The sequence below is a fragment of the Podarcis erhardii genome, assembly GCF_964252035.2.
Source record: "Podarcis erhardii genome assembly, chromosome: 7".
Taxonomy (NCBI): domain Eukaryota; kingdom Metazoa; phylum Chordata; class Lepidosauria; order Squamata; family Lacertidae; genus Podarcis; species Podarcis erhardii.
Genome location: NC_138511.1, coordinates 40,818,950 through 40,833,000, shown reverse-complemented (window position 1 = coordinate 40,833,000; position 14,051 = coordinate 40,818,950).

Below are 14,051 nucleotides of genomic sequence, written 5' to 3'. Positions count from 1 at the left end.
TTTGCACAAAGAATATCGGGGCTAGAACCACCCTCATCACCCTACATGCTAGATTTCCATGTTCTTGGCACTTTCTTATATGGAAGATCCTTGAAACATGCAATCCCTGACCAGTAGATTGAAGATAGGAATGTTAGAATCATACAACTGTAGAGTTGGAAGGGACCCCGAGGATCAGCTAGTCCAGCCCCTTGCAATGCAGGAATATGCAGCTGTCCCATGTGGGAATCAAACCGGCAACCTTGGTGTTATCAGTACCATGCTCTAACCAACTGAGCTATCTAAGCTCAGTTAAGCTGTCTCATATTGAGTCAGACCATAGGTATTATCTAGCTCAGTATTGTCTGCTCTGACTAGCAGTGGCTTTCCAGGCTTTCAGACAGAGGGCATTCCCAGCCTGACCTGGAGATGCCAGGGATCAAACCTGGGACTTTCTGTATGTAAGACAGAGGCTCTGCCACTGAGCTATGGCCCATCCAGAATAAGATATATGAACCCGGGTTGTTAATAGTGGGTCTGAGCTCGAAGACCCAGTAAGCTGGAGAGAGATGTATGGCCTTCAGCAATAAGAGGAGGGGCAGTGAGTGATCCACAGCGGAGTGTGGAGATGCCCAAGGGGAAGTGGCACTTTCCTTTTCCCAGGCTGGGAGTGTGGGAAGCGACTGTTTCATGCAAACTCAGTTCCTTTGCAGCTTGGCCATTCCATGTCCCTGAAATGTCTGTTTTCCAGAAACACGCCTGGGCAAATCAAGCCTGCTTTGGAATCTGGCAGCCCATCTTTTATCGCCTCCCCTACAGAAGTGTCAAAAGAACATGATCCTTGCTTTGGCCTCTGAGAATGTCAGAAGCAAAACAGGTTAGCAGAGTCCAGGTTGAAATGCTGGTCAGTGCCCCTTGCTTAATAACATGATCCTCAATCGAGGAGAATACTGAGGCTTGTGGAAAAATTAAACCCTCTAGTACAGGCAGAGGAAATTCCAGAGCAAATGCATTGACAGACGTGTCTTGGAAGTCGGCTAGTTACTTTGGCAAAATTCCAATTCCAAACCCCCCTACTTCATTTCCCTGTGGTCCTCATACTTTCTCTTTTGAAAGGTTCCTGTGACCTTCACAATGAAATTGTCTAGTCTCCATATCTCTTTCCCTATTTGTCACTGTCATGATATCTTACTTTTTTAAAAAATCCTTCTTCCAAGGAGCTTAAGGCAGCATGCATCATTCTCTTCTCTTCTTCCTCACATTGTCTTCACAACATTCCTGTGAGGTAGGCTAAGCTGAGAAGTAGGGACTGGCTCAAGAGCATGCAGTGAACCTCCAGGCTGGATTGGGATATAAGTCTATTTCCAGTCCTGGTCTGACACTCTAATTATTATGCCACACTAGTTAGAATCCGTTTGCCTCATGGTGGCTGAGGAGGGTCCTTCAAGGGGCTGCATGGTCTACATATGGTTGATATTGCACTATCGAGTTGTTAGGGGACCCCTTATTTCCCTCACAGAACTACAATTTCCAGAGTTCCCTGTAAAGAAGGGATGTTTGCTCAACCACTCTGGGAAGTGTAGCTCTGTGAGAGGAATGGAATCTGCTTACACACCTGGAACAAACTACAGCTCCCATGATTATTTGGGGAAAGCCAGGACTCTTTAAAGTGGTATCATAGTGCTTTAAATGTAAGCTGTGAATGTGACCAGAGAAATACAGGGGAAAGAAATCCACACTTTCTCTAGGCTTCCCACATTCACAGGATCCTGCCCTAAGTTGTGGGCTTTTCTGAGTCACCCTGTAAAAGCTGGTCTCCCAGCAAAGGCAGGATGACGCACACAGCCACATGCAGAAAGGGCTTGTTTTGACAGAGCGTCTTCACAGCTAGAAATGATCCGAGAACAGTGGTCACTGCTGAGCCGTCAAAGGCCCCTAACATCTCTGGCAGCTGCAGGGAGGGTCCCGAATGAATTCCTATCACTCTGACACCTCATCTTCGGACAAAGCCGATCATACGCTCATCCCAGTCGCCGTTGCAAAGGACCACCTTCAATGCTTTGGCTGCGAGGAGAGGCCTCTCCCCTCCCCTCCACGAACCAGTTCATTGACACTGGGGGATATATATCTCAAAACTTGGCTGAGAAAGCCAGCACACATGCTTTGAGGATTACATAAAGGGTGAACTTTGTAGGCACAAGCTCGCGTCAATAGCGGGAACGAAACAGAAAGGCCTCTATTGTTCCAGCCAGCCTTCTTAAGGAAGCTGATTGGCAGTAAAATGTCTTGAGTGACAGATGTAAGGTGACTATTGCTGGGGCCAAGGTCTCTCTGCCACTTTGATTACCTGCCATCCATCAGTTTGCTCTTTGCCTTTTAACAATGAGAGCTGCTGTTATCCCAGAATCATTGGGGCGGTCGCCTTCCGGGGGGGGGGGGGGGGAACCTTTAGCAAACTGCAAAGAAAAGTTACAATAATGGTATTGAAATGCCCAAAGCATTTTTTTTTTAAGAGAGGGGGAGAGGGAGAAGGGGATAGAAGGATGCCATTTATGCACAGTTACCTAAGGGGCATGTACACATATGAATGAACACAAAACATATACCGATATGTATATGTATGTGTAGAATCATAGAATCATGGGGTTGGAAGGGACCCAAAGAGCCATCTACTCCAACCCCCTTCAGTAGAAGAATATGTGTGGGAATGTTCAGGGATGCAGGAGAGGATATATTGTTTGATTATATTCTTTCCAACTTGTGTTAACAAGTTCTACAATTTAGCAGAGTGCCTTTCCACTTTTAAACTTGCACAGCGGATGCGTTTGCTCAGGCTCGCTAAAGCCTCTAAAATAAGTTTTGATGGTAATTTCCCCTTTAAAAAGGTAAAGGTGCCCCTGACCATTAGGTCCAGTCGTGGCCGACTCTGGGGTTTTGGCACTCATCTCACTTTATTGGCCGAGGGAGCCAGTGTACAGCTTCCGGGTCATGTGGCCAGCATGACTAAGCTTCTGGCGAACCAGAGCAGCGCACAGAAACACCGTTTACCTTCCCGCCAGAGCAGTACCTATTTATCTACTTGCATTTTGACGTGCTTTCGAACTGCTAGGTTGGCAGGAGCAGGGACCGAGCAATGGGAGCTCACCTCGTCGTGGGGATTCGAACCGCCAGCCTTCTGATTGGCAAGTCCTAGGCTCTGTGGTTTAACCCACAGCGCCACCCACGTCCCTAATTTCCCCTTAAATCCCTCATAAAAAGATAGATACGACAGAGTCTTCTATAAAAGTATAAAAAGAGTTTACTCACTCACATTCTGTTTCCAGATGGATCCTAGAAGGCAGACTTAAATTACAAAAGTAATATACACCTGGAAACTATCCCATAAGGAGATAGCCCCTTTGTCCTCTCTTGGCTGCAAGCCAAGAGAGTATCTTAGGCTGATGTTACTTCTTTGACAAATGTGGTCAGAGAGAGAGAGATGGCTGACCAGTCCTGCTCTTTTGTTACCTGGGCAGGTGAGGTCATGCCCACCTCTAGTCACATGCAGAGGAAATGTGTCCCAGCCTAGGAGAAACAGGAAGTTCCAACTGGCTGGTCCAGACATCCCCTTTTATGTCCACTCTAGGAATGTTGTACTTGACTGCTCTTGTGTTTCACATCCCACAATATGTTCACATACGTATATGTACATATGCACCTATGCATGTACACAAAACCTGAGGGAGACACTATGGAATCCTGCTTTCAATGTGATATCCAGAAGAACTCCTTCTGCTTGAAGGAGACAGTACTTCTGGGGAAGCCAAAGCAGCTTCCTGTAGAGGCTGCTGGACTACAACTCCCATCATCCCTTACAGTTGGCCTTGCTGGTTGGAGCTGTTGTCCAGCAACATCTGGAGGCCTGCCACATCAGCTACTCCTGCACTGAGTCAAAGGAGCAAGCCATCTGACTTGTTGCAAAGCAGCTGCCCGTGTTCTTATAGCTATAATATTTCTGTTGAAGAGTAGAAGGTCTGAGAACCGACTCTGACTTATGCCTGCGTCCACAACATTCCTAGCCCTTTTTTCCACAAAAAAAGGGAGCATAGGATTCTGGACTCCCAAGAAGCTGGGTGGGTTCCAGGACCACCACTCTATCAGTGGCACAATGACTACCTTTGCAACATTGTTCCCTAAGCCGCTAACAACTCCGTGGTTAGCTGTCTGTTTGTTCATATGCAACAAATTTAACTATTCCCAATTAACTAGGGCAATCCACTGGGCCTCTCTTTCTCTCTCTCTTTTGGTTACGATGGCTATAATGGTAAAATCATTAAGGCCACCCACCCAAGCAACACTTGATATTCTTATTGGTTTGGCTTGGATGAAAACGAGGAATAACCAATAAGAACCGGCAAATGTTCAGATGCTCCTAAAAATATCTTGTTGCTTCTTGGTGGTCTTCAAAAAGCCGCCATAACTTGTGTCTTTGAAAGAAGCCACATGCTGTAACTCTGCACCAGTGACTCTTGAAGACGATTTGTTCAATCCAAGCTGCCATATACTGAGTCAGACCCTTGGCCCAACTCATGGCTTGTGTTGTCTACTCATGGGCTGAGAGAAGCTCACCAAGATTTCAAGAAGAAAGAACTGATGATCCTCAGGATCTTTTTAAATGATCAGGACCGGCCCTACCATTAGATAGAGTGAGATGGCTGCCTCAGGCAGCAGATGTTGAGGGATTGTAAGGGGCTGCAGTGGCAGTGATCATAGAATCATAGAGTTGGGAGGAACCACGAGGATCATCTAGTCCAACTCCTTGCAATGCATGAATCTTTCATCTAATGTGGGGCTCGAAACCATGACCCCAAGATTAAGAGTCTCATGCTCTACCAACTGAGCTACCTCTCCATGAGGGATGTCAGAAGATTCCAGTGAAAATGGAAACGGGAGCAGAAATTGCTGGCATTTGCTTATTTGTCCCATGTCCAGAATGGAAATCAATCCAGCGAATACAATTGGTATTCACTGTTGTTGTTGCTTATAGCTCGCGAATAATATGTCCCCCTGCTCCATTTGTTTCCTTTGCACCGAAATGAATGGGGTGGGATAAAACAATGACAACATAAATCAGGCAAGTTACGTCATTATGCCACAGTGGACCGTGATATGACTAATACCGTTTTGGGTGGAAGATGAACTGCAGCAGAACTGATGCAGCACTGCATGAGATGAATACAGGGCGGAACAGAAGACGATGCCTTCTTACTTGCCAAGTGGCAGCCCTTGCAGCTGTTTGTAGGACAGAGCTGTGTCTGCGCCACCTGGCCTAGCTTGCACTCTGAAAGCTAGCTTACAGCTTTCAGGTGTGTTGCACAATGCTGCCTCTCAGACAGCATTGATCCAACTACTGATCTCGTTGACTTTAGGGTTGCCATATTTCAAGAGGTAAAAATCTGGAGCTTTTTTAAAAAGCTATCACCCAATAGCCCCTCTGCTAGAGCTTCCTGCACACATTTTTTTTTAAAAAAAAAACAGCAACCAAAATCTAGGACATTTGCTTTAAAATGTAAAATTACACACACACACACACACACACGGGCATGTAGGACCCCCGAAAGAGGACATGTCCAGGAATTCCCGGATGTATGGCAACCCTAGACTTCTGAACATAAAATGTGAAGGTGGAGATGAACTTGTCCTCTGCCTCTGGTGGCAAAATGTCCTGGGCTGCCTCCAGTGATTGGAATGAGCTAATTCTGGTGTGTGTGTGTGTGTGTGTGTGTGTGTATTCACACTTAATTCTGACTCTACAAACTTCTTCAAGCAGATCATGTGCTGTGTTGCAGGCCTGTGGCCACTCCTACACTATTCAAACATGTAGAGAAAGCATTACATGCTTGAATGATTCCACAAAAGAAATGAAACACAATAACTTACCTGTGTTGTGGGGAGGAGGGGTTAACATGTTAAAAATGTGTTTGAGGGCCAAATTTGCAGCTGAAGCAAAAGGGTTTCCTCACTGCCAATGCAGTTGCAGGGTGCATGATCTGGATCAGGACCATAGTGGGGGCACATGGTTAACTGATCAAGTTCCCTATGTCTGAGATTTATTTTAAAAAAGCATCTCATGCATTTGCCAGCCACATTTCTGCCACTGCATCAAGTTTGGTTCTTCACCTTGCTATCTCCCTGGTGTGCTAGCTTTCCATCTGCAGGGAGTTTTGGTGTTTCAACAGCAATATGGCTCTCATGGCTTGTGCCTGATTGTACACAGTCTCCCTTTTATCTGCTGATGGTTAAAAAAATGTGCAGAGAAACAGGTATGCATCCAATGTTTGTTCTACTCAGAGTAGACCCATTGAAATTAATGGGCACAGCTAACCTAGGCCCATTAATTCTAATGACTCTACTGTGCTTATAACAGCTGACTACAATCCACTTTTTTTTTTAACCCAGTGGGTGCTCTTGGACAGATCCTGAGCAATGTTTCACAGCAGCCTAGGCGGGTGGGCGGGTTCCCATTGTGTGGGTGGCTGCATTTTTTCACATGCCCCATATATTCCCAAGGTAAATTGCAGGGGGGGGGGGAGCAGGAGGAGGAGAGGAAGTGTGACAGTTTTCATTGAAGCTGAGACAGATCTCCTTCTGAAATGTTCCCTCCAGAGGTTGGCCCCGCAGAGCGAGAAATGGCTACAAGTTCATATAAGTGAGGGGGCACTGTGCCAAGAGAAACAGGGCTGCCTTGCTCCCTTTCTGACATGGAATTTGCTATCCTTTAGATTCCTGCAAGCCTCTGCCTACAAGCCAGATTCTGCATTTTTTGTTGTTGTTCTAGCACATGGAGAGATGGGGGGGGGGCATGAAGTAGCACTGTCCTGTTCAAACCATCTGTAGCCTTTAAAGACCTGTTTGTACACCTTAAAAAGAAAATCGAACAGAGAAGTGGATCTTTCTTTCCTGAAACACAGATGGAGAGGTTTTTGTTTGAAAAAGGAAAGAGCGGGGAGGCTATGTAGAAGCTGCGGTATTTTTGTTTTAGAGGATTTAAATATCCAGGATGAAAGCATCTGTCAAGCGCCTGCAACTTCGTAGCAATAATTCTAATCTGTGGTTTTGGTTTTCACTTTTTTATTCTTTTTTTCTCTCCACCTCTCCCCCTTTTTAAAACTATCTGGAGCATAAAAGAGTTAGTGTAGTGGGGTGAAGACAGGGCCTTGGATAAAAATATTATGAGCGCCCCATGAAATAGGAAATAACAACACACTGGTTTTGTGGAGGTGCAGAATTAATATCAGATGTGCAGGGCTGGGAAGGTGGCAGATGAAACATCAGGAAGATAAAATGTAAAGTACAAAATGTATATCCTGCCGCCGCCAAGAATACAGCGAGGCCCCTGCCTTTGGGGCAAAGGATGAGAAACCTGTGGCCTTCCAGATGTTGTTGGCCAATGGTCTCGGGGATGATGGGAGTTGGATTCCAACAACATCTGGAGGGCCACAAGTTCATTGGGAATATGCATCCAAGCCATGGCTTCAAAGGGGATCAAGCAGACAATGTACTGTGCAGTCAGTTCATGGATCGGGGTAGCCAACCTGGTGCCCTCCAGATGTTTGGGAGTTCAATTCCCATCAGCTCAGCCCACATGGCCAATGGTCCAGGATGGTGAGCTAGGAAAGGTGATGAAGGCTGTGCGGATCCTAGAAGGGGCAATTTTTATAAGTCCTTCAAATTATGGACTTCAGATAAAAAGGAGTGGAGAAACGCACTGTCTCAGATCACTATTGTAATGAGAACTGTAAATTAAGTTCTGATTCCCGTCAAGAAAAAAATTCCTCCAAGTTACCCATTCAGAACCCTGCAAGGACACAAGATTGCACTAGCCAAGATATATTTGTTGTTGTTGCTTCTCCCCTTCAGAATAAGAGTGTCCTAAAAATATGGTGCTAATTAAAGACATTATTTTCTGCAATCTTTTCAAGAAAATGTGCCTGGACTTTTAGTGGATGAGGTGGGTGGAGGCAGGACAGAGAAGGGAAAATTCATATTTGCACTTCAAAAAGCAAATATTTAGAATTGGTACCTAACCGTAGCCGAGAGATTGCACAAGGTCTAAATAGCATGACTGCATGAATTAGCTTGATGTATATTCTCCAGGGCACCAGGCTGATAGAAGTGGATTCTTATGGGAAGCATACATGAGCCACAGATATCCATGGACTTGTCTCAAATCTATGTTTGTATTTATTTATTCGTTATTATAACCCATACATTACTGAATGGCTCCAGTATAGTTTAGAAAAATACCATAGTTAAAACAGGTAGAAATTATGAATGAGGAAAGCTGTCAATTTTTGTTTCTTTCAGTTTCTCATTTTTCCAATCTTAAATTTGGTTCTCTATCAAATTTTGCCATTTTTCATCAGCACTTTATAGCAGATTTCTTCTAATATACACATATTTGTATGCAGTTCTCCCCAATATATGCAATTTTTTTGGCAAGCAACTTTTGCTAACACTAGGGTATTCTGCTTTCACAAATATATGCATTTTTGTACTAATTTCTTGGATGGAGAACTACATTGCAAAATTCAGAGGAGTGGATTTCAAAGGATGGCTGTATTTTGATTTGTGTATTGTTTCAGGAAGTGTGAATTAGGTGAGTCCACCTTTAAATGCAAAAGGAATCAAATTTATCCCCCCCTCCCCATCCCTACAGTTCAAAGTAATCTCTTCCATTAAAAAATCATAATGGTAGCCTATGATGGTTTGCTACACAGCTCACACAAAAACAGATCATTTACTACTTAGCTGATAAATCCTCACTTACATCCTATGTACAAGTAATTTTCATGATTTTTTCTTTTCAAATATGTCCATGGGGGGGGGGGGGGATAGGGTGGCAAAGTGAACTGAAATTCTCTGCCATCTCTATCATTAAACCTAGCCAAAACAAAAAAATTCCTTCCAGTAGCACCTTAAAGACCAACTAAGTCAGTTCTTGGTATGAGCTTTCGTGTGCATGCACACTTCTTCAGATACACAGATACACGGCTACCTATCTGTAAATTAAACCTAGCGAATAACAAAATTCGCAAATACTCTTAAGAAAAACAGAACTGCAGGAGGAGGGGAAACATCCACACAAACAATGACCTGGCTAAGGAAGTCCATCTTGACCAATATTTAAAAACCATGGGTGTGACACCATACTAGGGCGTGGCTGGGGAAACCCAGCAAGATGGGCAAGGTATAAATAATAAAATGAATGACTATTTATTTAGCATCTTGATGAAAGGCAAAGATATGCTCTAAGGTAAAGGTAAAGGTAAAGGTAAAGGTAAAGGTAAAGGTAAAGGGACCCCTGACAATTAAGTCCAGTCACGAATGACTCTGGGGTTGCAGCGCTCATCTCGCTTTACAGGCCGAGGGAGCCGGCGTTTGTCTGCTTCCGCAGACAGTTTTTCCAGATCATGTGGCCAGTATGACTAAGCCGCTTCTGGCAAAAACAGAGCAGCACACGGAAACGCTGTTTACCTTCCTGCCGGAGTGGTACCTATTTGTCTATTTGCACTTCATGCTTTCAAACTGCTAGGTTGGCAGGAGCTAGGACTGAACAACGGGAGCTCACCCCGTCGCAGGGATTCAAACTGCCGACCTTTTGATTAAGCGGTGCAGTGGTTTAACCCACAGCGCCACCCGTGTCCCCAAGATATGCTCTAGACTGCTATTATTTTGTGGGTGGAAAAATTTCAGTTGTACAACTGAAGTGAATTTGTTGTTCCTGCGCAACAAAAATACTTTTTAAAAAGAGGGGAGACTTTTGCATTAAGGAAAGTGATGGGGAAATGCACTGGAAAGTGTAGGATAACAATCTCTCAGTGTGATTACGGAATCATAGTTGGGAGGTTGGGAGGAACCCTGGGGGTCGTCTAGCCCAACCCCTTGCAATGCAGGAATAACAGCTGAAGAATCCATGACAGATGTCCATCCATCCTCTGTTTAAAAACCTCCAATGAAGGAGAGTCCATTCCATTCCAGGGTAGTCCATTCCACTGTTGAACAGCTCTTACCATCAAGAAGGTTCCCCCTCCCCAAAAATGTATAGTCAGGATCTCCCTTTCTTGTAATTTGTCTTATACACTGTGTGCAAAAAAAGCAGAATGCATCGTTAACACAAAGCAGAGGTTGGACAACCTCCATGCAAACTTTGTGATTAAAAAAAAAATTTCCTTCCAGTAGCACCTTAGAGACCAACTAAGTGTGTTACTGGTATGAGCTTTCGTGTGCATGCACACTTAATGCTCATACCAATAACAAACTTAGTTGGTCTCTAAGGTGCCACTGGTAGGATTTTTTATTTTTACAGCAGACCAACACAGCTACCTACCTGTAACTAGAACTTTGTGAAAATAAATCAGGATGAATGCCCTATAAAGTGGTCATCTGAAAAACGCCCTCAGATGTTGAGCATACCAGGCATCATGTACAGAAGAATGCAGCCTTTAAGATGGTGGTGTAAAAAAGTACTTCTTTTTGTCTGTTCCAGTTCAAGTGGTATAAAAGGGAGAAGTGGTATCCTCCCATCATACAATGTGTATCATTCACAATACCTTGCCTCACTTATTCTCACTGTCTCCATTTCCCCCCAATCAAGTCACATCTTTTTCGTAAACCAAAACGTATGCATGCGATGTGCTTGTGTTTGTCACCATGTGGACAGGTACAAGGTGGGTCTGCCTCAGTCCTCCCTGATGTGATAGGGCTACTATATGGTAGCAAATGTGCTTTGGCAACATGTCGCATGTAAAGCAATGCTATATGGAAACGTTACAAAATTAGGGGCTATTTGATTTAGAAGAGGGGGGAAAGTATAAGGAGGGACGTGATAGAGATGCATAAAATTAGGCAAAGGGAAGAGAAAGTGGACAGAGAGACTCTCCCCATCCATTTCTCATAACCCTGGAATTTGAGGAAATGTTGCAGCATTTGGATTTTTTAGTTTAGAGAAAAGGTAACCCAAAGCTGACATGATGGAAGTTTAGAAAAGTTTGCATAGCATGGATGAAGTGCACAAAGAAAGGTTTTTCTCCCTCTCTCATAATACTGAATGTTGGAAGAGTCAGGACAGACAAAAGGACTTCTCCACACAGCTGATAATTATACTATGGAATTTGCTCCCATAAGGTGTCATGATGACAACCATGGCTGCCGGTCATGGTTGTATATGCTGCCTCTAGGATCTACGGCAGTGTGCCTATGAATGCCGTTGCTGGGAATCAATAGTGGGAGCTGATCCTGAGGATAGGCTTCCCAGAGGCATCTGGTTGGTCACAGTGGGAAACAGGATGCCAGACTAGATGAGCTGCTGGTCTGATCCAGCAGGGCTCTTCTTATGTTCTTATGAAGCAAATTCCTTAGACAGAAGCAATGCTTCAAAGGCCAACTGAACTAGGCTGGGTTAATTGTCCGTCAAAAGAAAATTCAGTGCGGGTTGGACCTGTCTTCTGGCTTTATAATACAATATTGCTTCCTCATGTCCTGTTCTTTGGGAACGAAAGACAGATGCAGTTGCTGTGTGTGCGCACAGTCGATGCAAAAGGCAAGGAAAATCCTCTTTCCCCACCCTGAGATTTGCAGTTAAAGGAAAAGAGCTATTTAAAGACCTTGATTCAAAGGTACAAGCCTACTCAGGTTTCTTTCCCAGGGCAAGGTCTTCTCTAGGAAATAGCTGACTGAACCATAAATTCTTGCCATTTATTATTCCAGCAGTCCCCCCTTTCTCTTTCCTCAAACTCAGTTTTTTTTTAATTAACCATAATGCTTAAGATTTAGTTCTCATGAGCAGCAGAGGTGGTGGTCGACCTGTGTTTGGGGTCTGCCATGTCAGAGCTGGAAGCTCACCCAATTAAGAGCAAATATTCATTGCATATTTAGCTGTTGGAAGATAGTAATGCTTCTGAATGCCAGTTGCTAGAAACCACAGAAGGGGTGAGTGCTCTGTGCTCAGTTTCCTGCTTGCAGTTTTACCACAAGCATCTGGTTGGCCACTGTGAGAAAAGGATGCTTGAGCTAGATGGGCCATTGGCCTGATCCAGCATGCTCTTCTTATGGTCTTATGCTAACTGGGCCCAAATCCCTCACTCAGCCATGAAGCTCATTGGGCAACCTTAGGCTAGACACCACTTCTCAGCCTAACCTACTTCACAGGGCTGTTGTGATGATATACCGGTAAATGTTAGTGTGTGTGTTGCCTTAAACTCATTGGAGGAAAGGCAGGGTGTAAATATAATTAATAATGGTGATAAGTTCTTCCTCTTCTCACTCTCTTTTTTAAAAACAAGCAAACCCAAGCTCATTACACCTGGAAAGCTGGCAAAGTTTGTGGAATGACAACCAGGGAGGTGGTTATCAGTCCCTCTGAGCACATCAAAGCTTTCTTGGGCTCATCTGAAATATTTCTTTGGATTCTGGACATTGGCTTCAGAAATCATATACTCCCACTCTAGATGATGTGGGGTGATCATTCATCCTGATTGGCTTGCACAAAGCTTCTTTGGAAGTCAGATTATATCTGGTCTTTACTGAGCATTTCATTCATCTGCTTTTGTCCTGGTTTGTTTGTGGGGTGTTTACACATCTCCCCATTAGCCATTCATTTGCCCCATACTTTTCAATGCATTTCCCCATCACTTTCCTTACAGCAAAAAAGTCTGATTTTTGTCTTAAAAGCAGATTTGGTGCCCTAGGGCAACAGAGCCCTTGAAACCGCATTAACTCCCCAAACCTAAAGTTCTTGTATGTGCTTGAAGCCTTCACATCAAATAGTGGAGGCACCCTTAAAGAAACATAAGGAAGTTTGCCGTGTTAGTCCAAGGAGTCCACAATCCTGAAATTTAACTCTGTTTAGAATCCTAGTCTTAAAAAAAAATCCTGAGAGTGAGCCCCCCTCCCCTCCAGATGGCTGCCTTTCTGTGCTACTTACTTTGAACTTGTTCATTTTTTACAGGCGCTGCTAAAAAAATAAATCAATCAATAATTCCTTGACATATACAGTCAGTAGTAGATGCTCTGGCAGAGGTTTAAAGGCTCAGCTCTGTTCATTTGGACGATGACAACAGTCAGATACAATTTGATTGCAGCCAATGGGAGGGGTGGGCTTCCCACCAACGGTAACTTGACACCCCAGCTATCTCCACGGGGTAGCCTCTTTTCATATATTTGGCTATGCTGAGAAAGTTGAATTATAAACAAATCTTCCTGAACGGCCCTTTCTCACGTCTTGGATCAGACAGATGCTGAGGCTGATTGATGGCCCAATTAAGTGACTGGAAGGTTTTCCTTCCCCACTCCCACCACCTCCATCAATGGCTCTCATACGCTCTGGACGAGGCTAGCTCCCCTGAATTCACCCACCCGCTCTGTTTCCCCTTTAACATCTGTAATGTTGGGATACGCCATTGTCGCTAAAACATCTGACTGTGTTGAGGAAGGGCCATAGCTTAGAGGTAGAGCAGAAGAGCCCTTGCATGCAGAAGGGCCCAACTTCAAACCCTGGCATCGCCAGGTCAGGCTGGGAATGTCCCCTGTCCAAAATCCTGGAGGGAGCCGCTACCAGTCTGTGTAGACAATACTGGTTTTGATGGAATGATGGGCAGCTTCTTATGTTCCTAGTTCCTCATTTCCCTGGCTGGTGGGAAGATCCAGGAGCAGGCATGATGGGGCTCTCTTCCATTTTGAATGAGAGAGTGCTGAAGATATATGGTGTTTTTCTTTATACAGAATGCACACAGCAGAGTAGACCTACACAGAAAAATAAGGAGCTGGCTTCCTCTGAGTGACAGCTTGACCTGCAGTGGCTCTCCAGTAGCTCAGCCCAACCTGGAAATGTTGAGGTTTGAACCTGGGACCTTCTGCATGCAGAGCAGATGATCTACCACTGAGCTATGCCCCTTCCCAACAGTCAGCCCTGATCTATGCCTCAATGTCAGTTTCAGTTCCCTAGAAAGTCCAGGTACCTCCAGATTGACCTAAAGCTGCTCAGAACCTGCAACTGGCCCAGAATGTTGCGGCTGCCCTGTATCATTGAGATT